This window comes from Phyllostomus hastatus, unplaced genomic scaffold, assembly GCF_019186645.2.
Source record: "Phyllostomus hastatus isolate PE091 unplaced genomic scaffold, TTU_PhHast_1.1 phas_contig_29, whole genome shotgun sequence".
Lineage (NCBI taxonomy): Eukaryota > Metazoa > Chordata > Mammalia > Chiroptera > Phyllostomidae > Phyllostomus > Phyllostomus hastatus.
Window position 1 is genome coordinate 30,541,900 of NW_025333835.1, and position 12,098 is coordinate 30,553,997.

The 12,098-nt window shown below is 37.6% G+C and overlaps 1 pseudogene; it reads left to right on the plus strand.

The window, feature by feature from the left end:
* The first annotated feature begins 2,732 nt into the window (after positions 1-2,732).
* The window catches only part of LOC123818722, a 67,093-nt pseudogene continuing 57,727 nt past the window's right edge, over positions 2,733-12,098 (plus strand).

A 12,098-nucleotide genomic window follows, 5' to 3' on the forward strand; every position in this document is an offset into this window, starting at 1 on the left:
TTTCTCCATCCTCTTCGCTCTGGTTTTTGGAACCTGCCCAGTATTACCTTAGTTTTCCTGAGAACACTGGCGAACTTAGAGTAAATTCAGATGTATATGTTCAATCTTTCAATGTGATTACTTTACTTGGAAGAAAGCTTATTCCAGAGGGAAAGTTTATTTTGTGCCGTAAGGATAGAAGGAAAAATAAACTGTTGCAATAAATCAGTTTCTTTTGGTAAGGATTCTGATGGCCTGATTTGGACTGGGATGAAATGAGGCAATGTATAGAGGTAATATTTAGAAAGAAATATAAGTGGATATTGTTGGTGTGTTATGTGCAAGAAATAAAGTAAATGAGAGTAATATCTGGAAAGATAACTATAAGGGGGTGTATTAAATGTAGTGATACAAATAAGCACAGGACATTATGAGAATTCAGAGTAGAGAAACGTAATCAAACTCAGGGACATCAGGGGAAGCCAAGGATGAGGAGGGCTGAGATGTAGTCACTTGAAGGTCATTGTTATCAAATGGAGCCAGATGCTGGATTTTAGGGGGTTGAGGTAGGGACGATAAGGAAAGATTCTTTTTAGGTGCTTGGTTTTTTCAAGGAAAGAAAGCTCTAAGAAATAGTTAGAAAGGCATGTAAAGCCATGAAACATGGAAGAGGGTTTTTTTTTTGTAATTTAATAGGAGTGACTAGAGCATAGTTATATGCTGATGCAGAAAAGCCATTAGAAAGTGAGATTACGTGCCCAGGGATGATGAGATGATCCATGCATTACAACGATGTAAGGGATCGGATGTCAGCTTCAGATCCATGAACAGCCTGGATGCTACTTCCTCTGTGACAGGGTAAACAAGATAAGGAAGGGTGCATGTATCCAGAAGGAGGCAGGGATGCAGGAGTGTGTTCATGATGTGAGTGACGTCTTCTGCTGTGAGGTGAGAGGATGTTGAGACAGAGGGCATGAGAGCAAAGGTGAAAGTTTGGGATGACCATTAAGGGAGTGTGAGAGGGAGTCTATTCAGAATATACAATTGGATGGCCAAGTCGTTTTGAAAGCACAGATGAAAATGTATAACATGAAATGCTGGTGGGAGGGCGGTGCAGGGCAGAGAGGAATAAAGGGAGGAAATGGGATAACTGTAATAGCATAATCAATAATATAAATTTTAAAAAGAAAAAAGAAAATCTGTAACATATAAGGTCTTGTTGGAATAGTCTGCTGGTTCTACATAGTTCTATGCACACATGTTCCTCCTATTTTGGCACCCTAGCAGCTGTTGTTTTGCCGGAGGTACGCTTTGGAAGAAGAGCAGGGGTAGAAAGACGGAGGGTGGTGAATCATCGAAGATAGGAAAGGGAGTGATATCAGGAGATTTATTTGGCAAACTAAAAAAAATTACAGCATAAAATTATAGTTGTAGAGAAAAGATAGATTGGAGCTTCTGTTTGCTGAGGTGGAATAGCAGTGACAGTTGAAGATGACACTGGTCACAGAAGTGAAGTGAAAATGAAGTCATTCCAGCTGAGACCATTGGGTTTTCGAAGAGTCATCTACATGACTCAGGAGTCTCTCCAAATTATGGCAGGGAGGAAAATGATGAGGGTTACACTAGATCTCTGAGCTAGCGTGGACCTCGGAGGAAATTTCCTTTTGAAAGCCTTTAATTATTAAAAAGTAATATGACTTCCTGACTTTAAATTGTGCTACAGAGCTACAGTAATTAAGATAACATGGTATTGGCAGAAAACAGACACACAGATTCAATGGAACAGAATTGAGAGCTGAGATTTAAAACCGCGTGTATGTATATGGGATGATAATTTTTTACAAAGGAGCTAGAAGCACACAGTGGAAGAAACAAACCTCTTCAACAAATAGTGCTGGAAGAACTGGAAAGCCATATGCAAAAGAAAAGAAAAGAAAAGAAACTAGATTACAGTTTGTCCCCATGTACAAAAATTAATTTAAAGTGGATCAAAGACCTAAATATAAGATATAAAACAATAAATTACATAGAAGAAAACATAGAACCAAACATATGGCCCTTGGTTATAGGGAAGATTTTATGAATTTGACACCAAAGTCAAGGGAAGTAAAGGCAAAAACAAATAAACGGACTATATCAAACTAAAAAGCTTCTGCCCAGCAAAAGAAACCGACAACACAACAAAGAGGCAACAGACTGAATGAGAGATGGTATTTGCAAACAACAGCTCCAACAAAAGTTTAATCTGCAAAATGCATAAGTAACTCATAAAACTCAACACCAACCAAACAATCCAAATAAAAAGTGGGCAGAGGCCAGAAGAGTCACCTTTCCCAAGAAGACAAATAGCCAACAAATATATGAAAAGATGTTCAACCTCACTAGCTGTTAGGGAAATGCAAATCAGAACGATAACGAGACACCCTTTCACACCTGTTAGAATGGCCAACAAGACAAGTCATAACAAGTGTTGGAGAGGTTGTGGGGAAAAGAGAACCCTCATTCACTGCTGGTGGGAGTGCAGCCACTATGGAAAACAGTCTCATGGCTCCTCAGAAAATTAAAAATAGAGTTACCATATGACCCAGCAACCCTCTCCTGGGTATCTGCCCAACAAACTTGAAAACATGTATTTGCAAAGATGAATGCACACTTATGTTCATTGCAGCATTATTTATGGTTGCCAAACATGGAGACCACTGAAGTGTCCTTCAACAGAGGACTGGATAAAGAGGATGTGGTGCACATACACAATGGGGTACTACTCAGCCATAAGAAGAAATGCTGCCATTGGCGACTACACGGGACCTTGTACCTTGTGCCGCACTCACTGCCATGACATGCAGTGCGCCTGGGACCGGCCTGGACTTGGCACGCTTCATTCTCCGGGCTGCGTCCTTCTCCGAGGAACACTGTGGGTCATTCTGCTCAGTAAGGAAATGCCTTTTTCCTTTCATAATTAATTTATCTACTATATTTAAAAAAACACATATATGCTTTTGGAATCTGACAAATGAGCTGTGCTTTCCTTGCTGTGGGCACGTGGAACGTGCCCTCGCCAACTTCGCCTTCAGCCCCACCTCTCAAAGCAATTTACCGGGTGCCGAGATCATCGTCTTTGTCCTGATCTCTGTATTTCTTTATACGGCTGCAAAAGGTCATCTGAGAAGTGATAATAAGAAGTCTTTAAAGACTTTCACTTTTCCATAGAAAAGACTTTTCCATTTACTTCTGGGTGATTCTTGGCATCATGGAAGCAGATGGCCCCGTGGTGAGGGCGCATCGTCTCCAGAACAGCTGTATTCGTGCTCACCACGATTCACTTAAAAATGCTGCAGCACTTGCTGCACGCCACCGAACAGCAGCACGGTGGTGAGGATTCGGGTACAGAGATGAAACATTTTCTTGCTCCCAAGAAACTTACCAGCTGATGGACCTCCAGTTTGAGGAAGGAGAGAAGCATACAGCAATTTATATAAACTGATTAATATTGTTTGAGGATTCATGCCAGATCATCCACCCACTTCTCTGACTACTCAACTTGTAAAATAATTACATTATTTGTAACATTAGAGCTAAAAACATTTTTGTACCATTGCTTTCTTTGATTACAAAGTTCTGCATAAACACATGATTATAGTTAATTAAAAAATACAAGTGAAAGGATAAAGATCTCACTTCTCACTTTCCCTTTCCTCTTTCCCTAACTTCTTTGCTTAAGGCAAAAGAAGTTTAGGATGTTTCATTTGCAAAATTTGTTAAGATGGAATAAACATCTCAATATGTGTATTCCCTTCCAGAAACAGAGGGTTTGTGCTGCAAGTGAGTCATATTCTATTATGTTTTCTAATTTCTTGTTGCTAAGCATGAACAAATTCTTTAGAATTTGCTTATAATTCTACCTTGAGCAATATTATTGGCTCATATTTTTAAAATATTTCTAAATTGAATCTTTCTGTGTTCTAGACAGATATAAATGCCATCAACACATAATTACATTATCATTATATTCAATGTTCAGTCCTCCTGTTAATTTTCTTTCTCTCACTGTACAAGAGGGGTCCCCCCACAAACCAGCATTTATTTACAAAAAATGTTATGTATTTATTCTTTCATGTTTAAACTTTAGTCACCTTCAGAATCTCCATTTGATGCAATACATCTATCAAGACTTTTTCCAACAGCTCAAAACAGGTTTTGAACTTGTTGATTTTGATGCCTTTTAGTACTTCTGCTGCTTTTTGTTTTACCTCTTGCACATCAGCAAAATGTTTCCCTTTGAGAACTTTTTCTGTCTGAGGAAACAAAAAAAGTCACTCAGGAGTGAGATGGGGTGAATAAGGGGGGTGGGAATGGAGGTCGTGCTATATTTGGTCAAAACTGCTGAACACTCAGTGCATCATGGGCAGGTGCACTGGTAAATCACCCATCATGAAATGGGCAAATGCTTGGAAGAGTCTTCCAAAAAAATTCCTGAAGCTGAATACAGCCTCTCACAACAACCCCAGCTGGTACACTAATACAGAACACAGTGGGGAAGGCTGTACTACAAGGGCCTCACCCTCCAGAAGATAATTTGTTTTTTTGGGGGGTCCCCCTCATACTCCCCGAAATCAATATTGACTAGTTGTGATGATATTTCATCAGGATCTTTTTGTTGCAAATGATAATATTTTGTTATCATATTGTTATTGCAAACAGCAATATATTTAACCTGAAGAAACTTTGGGTAACAAGAGGAAATTTTTAGGACATTCAAACAGCTTGCGGCTGGCCTGAAGTCAGTGCGGCTTGGCCTGAAGCACACTCTAAACCAGTAACTGAAATGCAGCCCGGACTCCTTCTCTCTCTAACTCTTTTTATGTTTTCCCTTCATTTGGGCCTCATTTTCTACAGTGACCGATGCCTCCTCGCTGAGAGCAGCCATGGATGCAGAGAGCTTGATGTTTTGTATCTCGAATCTTCTGTCGTTAGTTGGAATAGAATCCCTTTCTTCAGCTGCAGACTGAAAAACAAAATGGAAGCAAACCCTGAAAAAGAACGATTGGCTTGGGTTGGCTCACTTGTTCAACCATCAGCAACGAACTGGGAGCCGTAGCTTCCTTTACCTGTGCCGTGGAGCAGAGCTGCCGTGGGGAGCAGCTCCCCACAGAAGGGGGACGTTTTTTCCTAGAGGAGATGGGCAGTGCTGAGCACACCAACAAAAGCTGCCCAAAAGACAGTGGGCGACCTAATCTTTTTAGTAACTTTAATGGGATTGTATTAGAAAAAATGTTCATCTGTGAACTGTCATATGTGATAAATGCTATAATTTCCTGGTAGGTATATTTTAGCAAGCCAAGAATTGGTTTTAAAGTATAGGTTTGTAATTGTGTTTTCAGTATTTCGCTAGCTGATCTCATGGATTGTATCTTAATATCTATTCACGTCATTTAGAGTTTAAAAAATTTAAAATACACCACCTGGCTGGCATAGCTCAGTGGATTGAGCACGGGCTGTGAACCAAAGTGTCGCAGGTTCGATTCCCAGTCAGGGTACATGCCTGGGTTGCAGGCCATGACCCCCAGCAACTGCACATTGATGTTTCTCTCTCTCTCTTTCTCCCTTCCTTCCCTCTCTAAAAATAAATAAATAAAATATTTTTTTAAAAATTTAAAATATACCTAAATGTCCCTAATTCAACTCATACCTCCTTTGCTTTTTTCTAATTTCTTTTCTTTCTTCCCTATTCTTCTCCCCTACACCCCACCTTTGTTATTTATTTACTTTGCCCCTCCCTCCCTTTCTCCTTTCCTTTCTCCCTTGGTCCCTCCCTCCTTCCCTGACCTGAACCTTGACCAAAATAATAAGATTTGGGAAAGCAGCTCTCATAAGGACTGCACCAGTTCTTAAGGTTGCATTGCACCAGGGATCCCAAGCAAAAGAATAATCTTCAACTGTCCCAAACACAAGTTTAGCAGCAGGGGAAGAGGAAGGAAACAAATTTGGACTGGACCACAGGGAACTCAGATGCCTACCCCTTCTCGTCCTATAGCACTCCAGACTTGCTGCCATTCAGGCGGTTACCTGGTCTTCTAGTACTGGGAGGCGCATCAGCTAAATAAAGCCTGTCCTTTCTAGTTAAATCTTTTAAACTACTTGATAGTATTCAGAGATGCTCTAGAGATGAGCAAGTTTGAATTTCTGGGGAAAAATGTTCTTTGTGACAAGTAGTATTCCAATCTGTAACTGAACTGTACTTTAAATTGTATTTATACTCTTGTCTTTTTTATTAAAGAGATCAGACTAGAATTTTTTGTAATGCTAACTACTTGCATTTTTCCACAAAGATTTTGTCCCCCTGAGACACATTCTTTATTTTTCTGTTTTCAAAAAAAAAATGATCTCCATTTTAGGATTGAACTCTCCTCTGATGGTTTTGAAAGTCTTGCAAATAAGGTGGTTGGGGTTTGATGCATTTTACAAGGACAGAATCTTTTAAATGTCGGAGTTTCCAGTCCTTTCAGATCAATCTGGTTATTGCATATTTTCCTCACAAGTCATTCTTTTTTGTTTTTTTTTGAATTTATAGATAAGAAGTGTCCTAGTTATGTTATCAATACTTCCCCTTCTTAAAGCTGTTTGAGCTTTCTAATTTTAGTTTGTTGTACTAGACTCTTCAAAGAACCAGCTATAGCTTTTATGAATCTGTTACTGGTCCTCTCCTTGTTTTATTTTTATTTCTATTTTTATCTTTATTAATTCCTTCCTTTGTGAGTGAAGTGTTATTGTTATTTTTTCTTGATCCTTAAAGTGTTTAATTTTTCAGAAATTTTTTTGTTTGTTTTCTAATGTGTTTTGGATTATGCAACTTACTAAGTGCCACTTAGCCCTGTTCTGCAGATTTTTGGCACATTGTGCTTCTGTAAGTAATCTCTCATTTTAAATTGTTATTCTCTGTACTCCTACTGTTATGTAAAATTGTGTTTTTACAAGTTTAAAAGGATAAATTTATTCTGGATTTCTTTGTTTTTATTTTCCATCAACTCATATTCTGGCAATATTCAAAGCATGTGTGAGTCTGGTTTAAATAATCTGCCTTCTTTAGCTTTCTAGTACATTATTTGAACTATTATTTTATTTTCTTTCTTCCATTTTCTTTGTTCTTATTTTCAGGAACTGTTATTACATTGATGTTCAAATTGAGCCTACCCCCCATTTCTCCTATGTTATTTGAATTTTGATTCTTTTTGACTGCCTTCTGAGGGAATTCTTTGGCATCAGCATTAGTTCTCAGTTGAATGTATTCTATTTATTCTATAATATTTTCATTTTAGCAGTAATTTTTGTAATTCTAATCTTTTATTACTTCTTTTCTTAATACAATCTTTTTAAGGATGCTAAATCTTATCGAATTTCTTTGTAAATACTTATTACAGTTATTTTAAATTGTTTTTGTCCTATCTTCAACTGTTTCTTGAATGTAGTGATTCTGCTGGAGTGTTTATTCTAAGCTTCAATTAAAATTATATTTCATTAGCAGAAGAAATCTTTTTTATATCTGTATTTATGCTACTCTCCAAGCTTACAGCAAAAAATTCTCTAGTGCATTAAACTCTAGACAAGCTTGTAATTTTATTTACCTGTTATTGGTCAATAAAAGAAGCCTGGTTCCTGTGTGCGTGTGAGTGTGTGTTGCTTGTGAGTGCTCTAGAAAGAAGATTCTGTCTGGAGCAGGCAAAATCTGTCTACGGCGGAGGTCAGTTCAAATGAAAGCATGTGAAGAACAATGCTTCCATGCTTAAACTATTTTTTTTCTCCGATGAACATCTGTTCTTCTCTTAAAGTCAGGAGAGCTAATATCACCGGAAGTAAGGACTATTTCCGAGGCTGGTCTGCTGCCCAGCACCACGTCCCGAGGTGTGAGACGAGAAGGGACAGCTGCGAAGGTCCCAGCACCAGCTGCAGGGAGTCTGTTTCCGTGACTTTTATGATCGAATGCACAAAAGTGGGTACGTAAGAGCTGCTGAAAGACTTGAACTTCCAGAGCCTTCCTGAGAGACATCGTAGAAGCAGAAAATAAAGTTATAAAAATGTAAACTAAAAATTATTTCACAATGAGAAGGAAAAGTGACATTCTTTTGTTTTGTAAATGTTTACCAAATAGTGTGTCAGCAGGATTTTGTTCTTGGTATTTGTAATATTTTCTTCTCTAATATTAGTTCTTGTAATCTAAGTTGATAAGAACAGTTATTTTTTTCCTCTACAGTTTAAACAAAGATCAAAACTTAGACATCATCTTGGACACCTTTCTCAAACATTTTAATTTTGATTCTTTATCTCTTTAAGTTTCCTTTGATTCTTTCTTGACAGGTACAACCATTTTTTATTCCTACAAACTATTCTGGACACTGTCATCAACTAACTTTACTTAAAGCAACACTCCACACTTTCTGTATCAAAATAGTACCTTGAATTCCCCTGGATTTCCAAATAATGTTTTTGAATAATTATTTTAATATTTAAGGTTTTTCAAAATCTGATACTATCAATTTTCCAATGGTATCTTCTATACTTTCTTCACATAAAATTTATGTTCCAGGCAAATTGGAATGTTTATGTCAGGAACCAACTTTCACATGCCCCTCTGTTCAGTTGTAGCACAGGTGCCCTCTGTTCCAGCCATGGAAAACCATCTATTCTTCCTCTAATGCTATCGGATGATTCATTTGCTTGTCCTTTTGCAAAATGTTGCTTCCTGAAATATTCCCTTGCCTTTATATGTACGAATGCCAAGTCATGTCTCCAAACCTAAATCAAGAATACCCTGGGGACCCAGCCATATTATCCAAGCAGAAGTGACCATTTCACCCCTTTGCCCATCCCTATATTCAGGGCAATTCTTTATAAACATGCTTATGGCAATAAGCTATGGTAATATTTTTGCTGTTCTCTTTTTGCCCTCCTAGACTGATGAGCTTCTTGAAAGCTAGAACACCCTTTCATTCATCTTTGTAAATCCCACGGCCTTGGCAGAGTTCCTGGCACACAGTAGGGTCTCAGGAAATTAATGTGGGCTTTGCGAATATTTCTTATTCCTAGGCACTTTAAAAATCTGTCCCATTTTAAAGGCCACTTTCTTTTAATAGAATGTCCTTGGACTCCCCCTCCCTGTGTGCTTTCAGCTGTTCCTGGAAGAGAGCTCATGGCCTTTGAACTGGAGCAGCCTCTGGTGTGAGCACTGCCTCTCTCCATCCAGCCCGCTGTATGTTTTCAAGGCATCCTATATTGTGTGCTTAGCACTTAACATTATAATTCTTTCTTTATTTACACTGTAGTCCTAACCACCCGGCTGATGATTATATCAATACAGGGGCCATATTTAAAAGATATTGTTGTAATTTCATACTTAGTGTATTTGCATACAGGAGGTGCTCAATAACTGTGACTGATTCTGAACTGATGGCTTTATTTCCATCCACTTGACATTTCACTTCCCGGAAGAGCGATGTGCTCTGACGACGTGGGGGCTGTGTTGCACCCTGTCTCTTCATTAGTTGTATGAGCTTTAGGGTCTTTCACTGTTTAGTTATTTATTTACTTCATAAGAAAAATCTATCTTTCCTCTCACCTCAGTCTGCTTCCAAGTCAATTCTTAATCTGAAAAAATGTTTCCCTTTTACATCTTCTCATTGTAAGGTTATCTTTCTATAGAATCATATTATAGATGAGTCCTCTTCAGTGATTTCTCCGACTCACGTGTTTAGTTCTTTCTGAATGAATTCACATAGCATATGCATACTTTTTCTTTTTTTCCAGAAACTATTTGCCTTTATCATACCTATTACATTTGTTTCATTGCCCATCCATTAATATAACCTCTACAAGTTTATTAAATAAGACATTGTTGTTCATTGGCCTATAATTTTCACCCTAACACTTACGGTCTTTTTGTGTGTGTGTGTGTATGTGTGTGGGGGTTAATTCATATTAGCAATCTTATAGTCCTAGAGTATGGTAGACAGTGGAATATTAAATTTTATCTCACAGCCAAGAGTTCCACATTTTCCTCTTTGTATTTTTCAACCTCTTTTGTAGATTCAATCCAATGTTGGTACATTACGCTGATACGTAGGATAAAATGTACACCAGGTACAATTTTTCAACCTCTAATAAGTATTTAGGCATAAACACCTGACAGGTGTTTTCCTCAATGAAGACCAAGCACGCAGTTCAGCACCAATCTCTACCAGCCCCCTCCTCTCTGTGTCTCCCCTGCTGTGATACACGTCTGTGTCTGGCATGCTGAATAGTTACTTATTTTTGTTTACTGTCCGACTTTCCTCATTGTCACGTAAGGGGCATGGAGTCGGGGACATGAGAGTATTTTGCTCATGAATTGTTATATTGTTATATCCTAGAACCTAGAACAGTACGTGATATAGAATAGCTCTATAATCAACAACTGCTGAAGTAGTAAATTAACCTAGTTTTTTGTTACTTCCATTTATTTTGAGCATGTGTTTGTATATTGATTATTAAACACCAGTATCGTCTTTCTCGCACTGATGAATTAAACTTTTATATTTGTTTCCACATTCCCCGGCCATACTTCTAACTGGTTCTTCCTTCTTTCTCTGTATTGGATATTCCAGAGGTTTTTTCATTATTTATGGCACTAGAAAAAAATTTTCAAAGGAACTTGGAACAGAGAAAATAAATCAATATTTTACCCATGTTTCATTCAGAGAAAGCATCTGATAAGATTCAATAAATCTATGAGCCAGAAAGCGTTGTGCATCTCAGAAGAGTGCCAGCGTTACCTCGGCAGCTCAGCGGAGTTCAGCAGAGTCGTGGGACGGAGAATCGGCTGGCCCTCAAGCTGTGGAGTCACCGTTGGACTTAGCGACACAACAGCCACGCGTTCTTTTTAGGAACTACCAACGTTTTTGTAGTTATATTCATTCCAAAGCATGTTTTTCATTCATTGCTGAGAGTTTAGGGCTGGTTATTTTCAGCTTACATGTGTCAGATAAAAACGATGATGTATGTTACAGTTCTTATATCACAGACTACAAAATAAGGGTAGGCATCTCAAAAATAATTTTTATAAATGATTATTAATATTAAAAATTCAGACTTTTAATAGTTGGTAATTTTTTATGACACCATTCAAAGTTGGGAAGAAAACTCCTTGGTTCAATCCATTAAAAATATGTTAAGTTTAAATACCAGGATCCAATCAATTTAGATTCCTTGCAAATACCTTTAGAGTTAGCCACAGGAGGTTCAATAAGAATACACTAAACCTTTGATAACGATGTACACTCTCAAAGAATAGCAAAGACAAACAGTTAAAGTAGGCAGATTTACATGCATACCCAGAAGTAACTGATCTTCAGGGGTGCAAGAAGGAAACACAGAGAATTCCTGTTTGTTTCTCTGCCAATTTCTCACTATGTTTCTTCATTCAAGCCATAATTGCATTGCTAAAGATTCCACTGTGGCAAGTGAAAAGATGAATGGAATTTAGGTCTCTTTTGTGAGCTCTAAGAGGAAAGAGAAGGGACACAGTAAAGCTTTTATTGACCCAACTCCAAACCCAGTGTGTCTAATGAGAAAATTGTTCATTCAGATGAAAGCCAAAAAGCATCTCAGCCTAATGTGGCTGAGACAGCAAAATCAATTATAAGCACAACAGCTCTGTTTAGTAAATGTTTAAAGGAGAGAAAAAAAGGCCTGCACAAATGAATAAATGATACAAGAACAAGAATTATGTAGCCTTTGTCTAATATCTCTTTTATGATATGATTTTTTTCTCTCCACTCAATGATAGGATTTTTTATATGTTACTTTGCTGTGAAATAAAAAATGAAATAAAAAATGAATATTGCCTTCATCCATTATAAAGAAAATAGTACCTTACTAAAAACAGTAGTTCTTTTGTAACACTTATTTTTAATATCATGATTAAATTATACCTCTGACTTAAATTTTCTGTGGGAAGACAAGGTGCATTTACTCTCCCTGTTAATCATGTTTTTTCTTACTCCTTTAGCATAAATCATTCTTGTGCATATTGAAGCATCAGTCTTCATCATTAAGTATATAAAGCATTTTGGACAAAGGAGAAAAGGGGA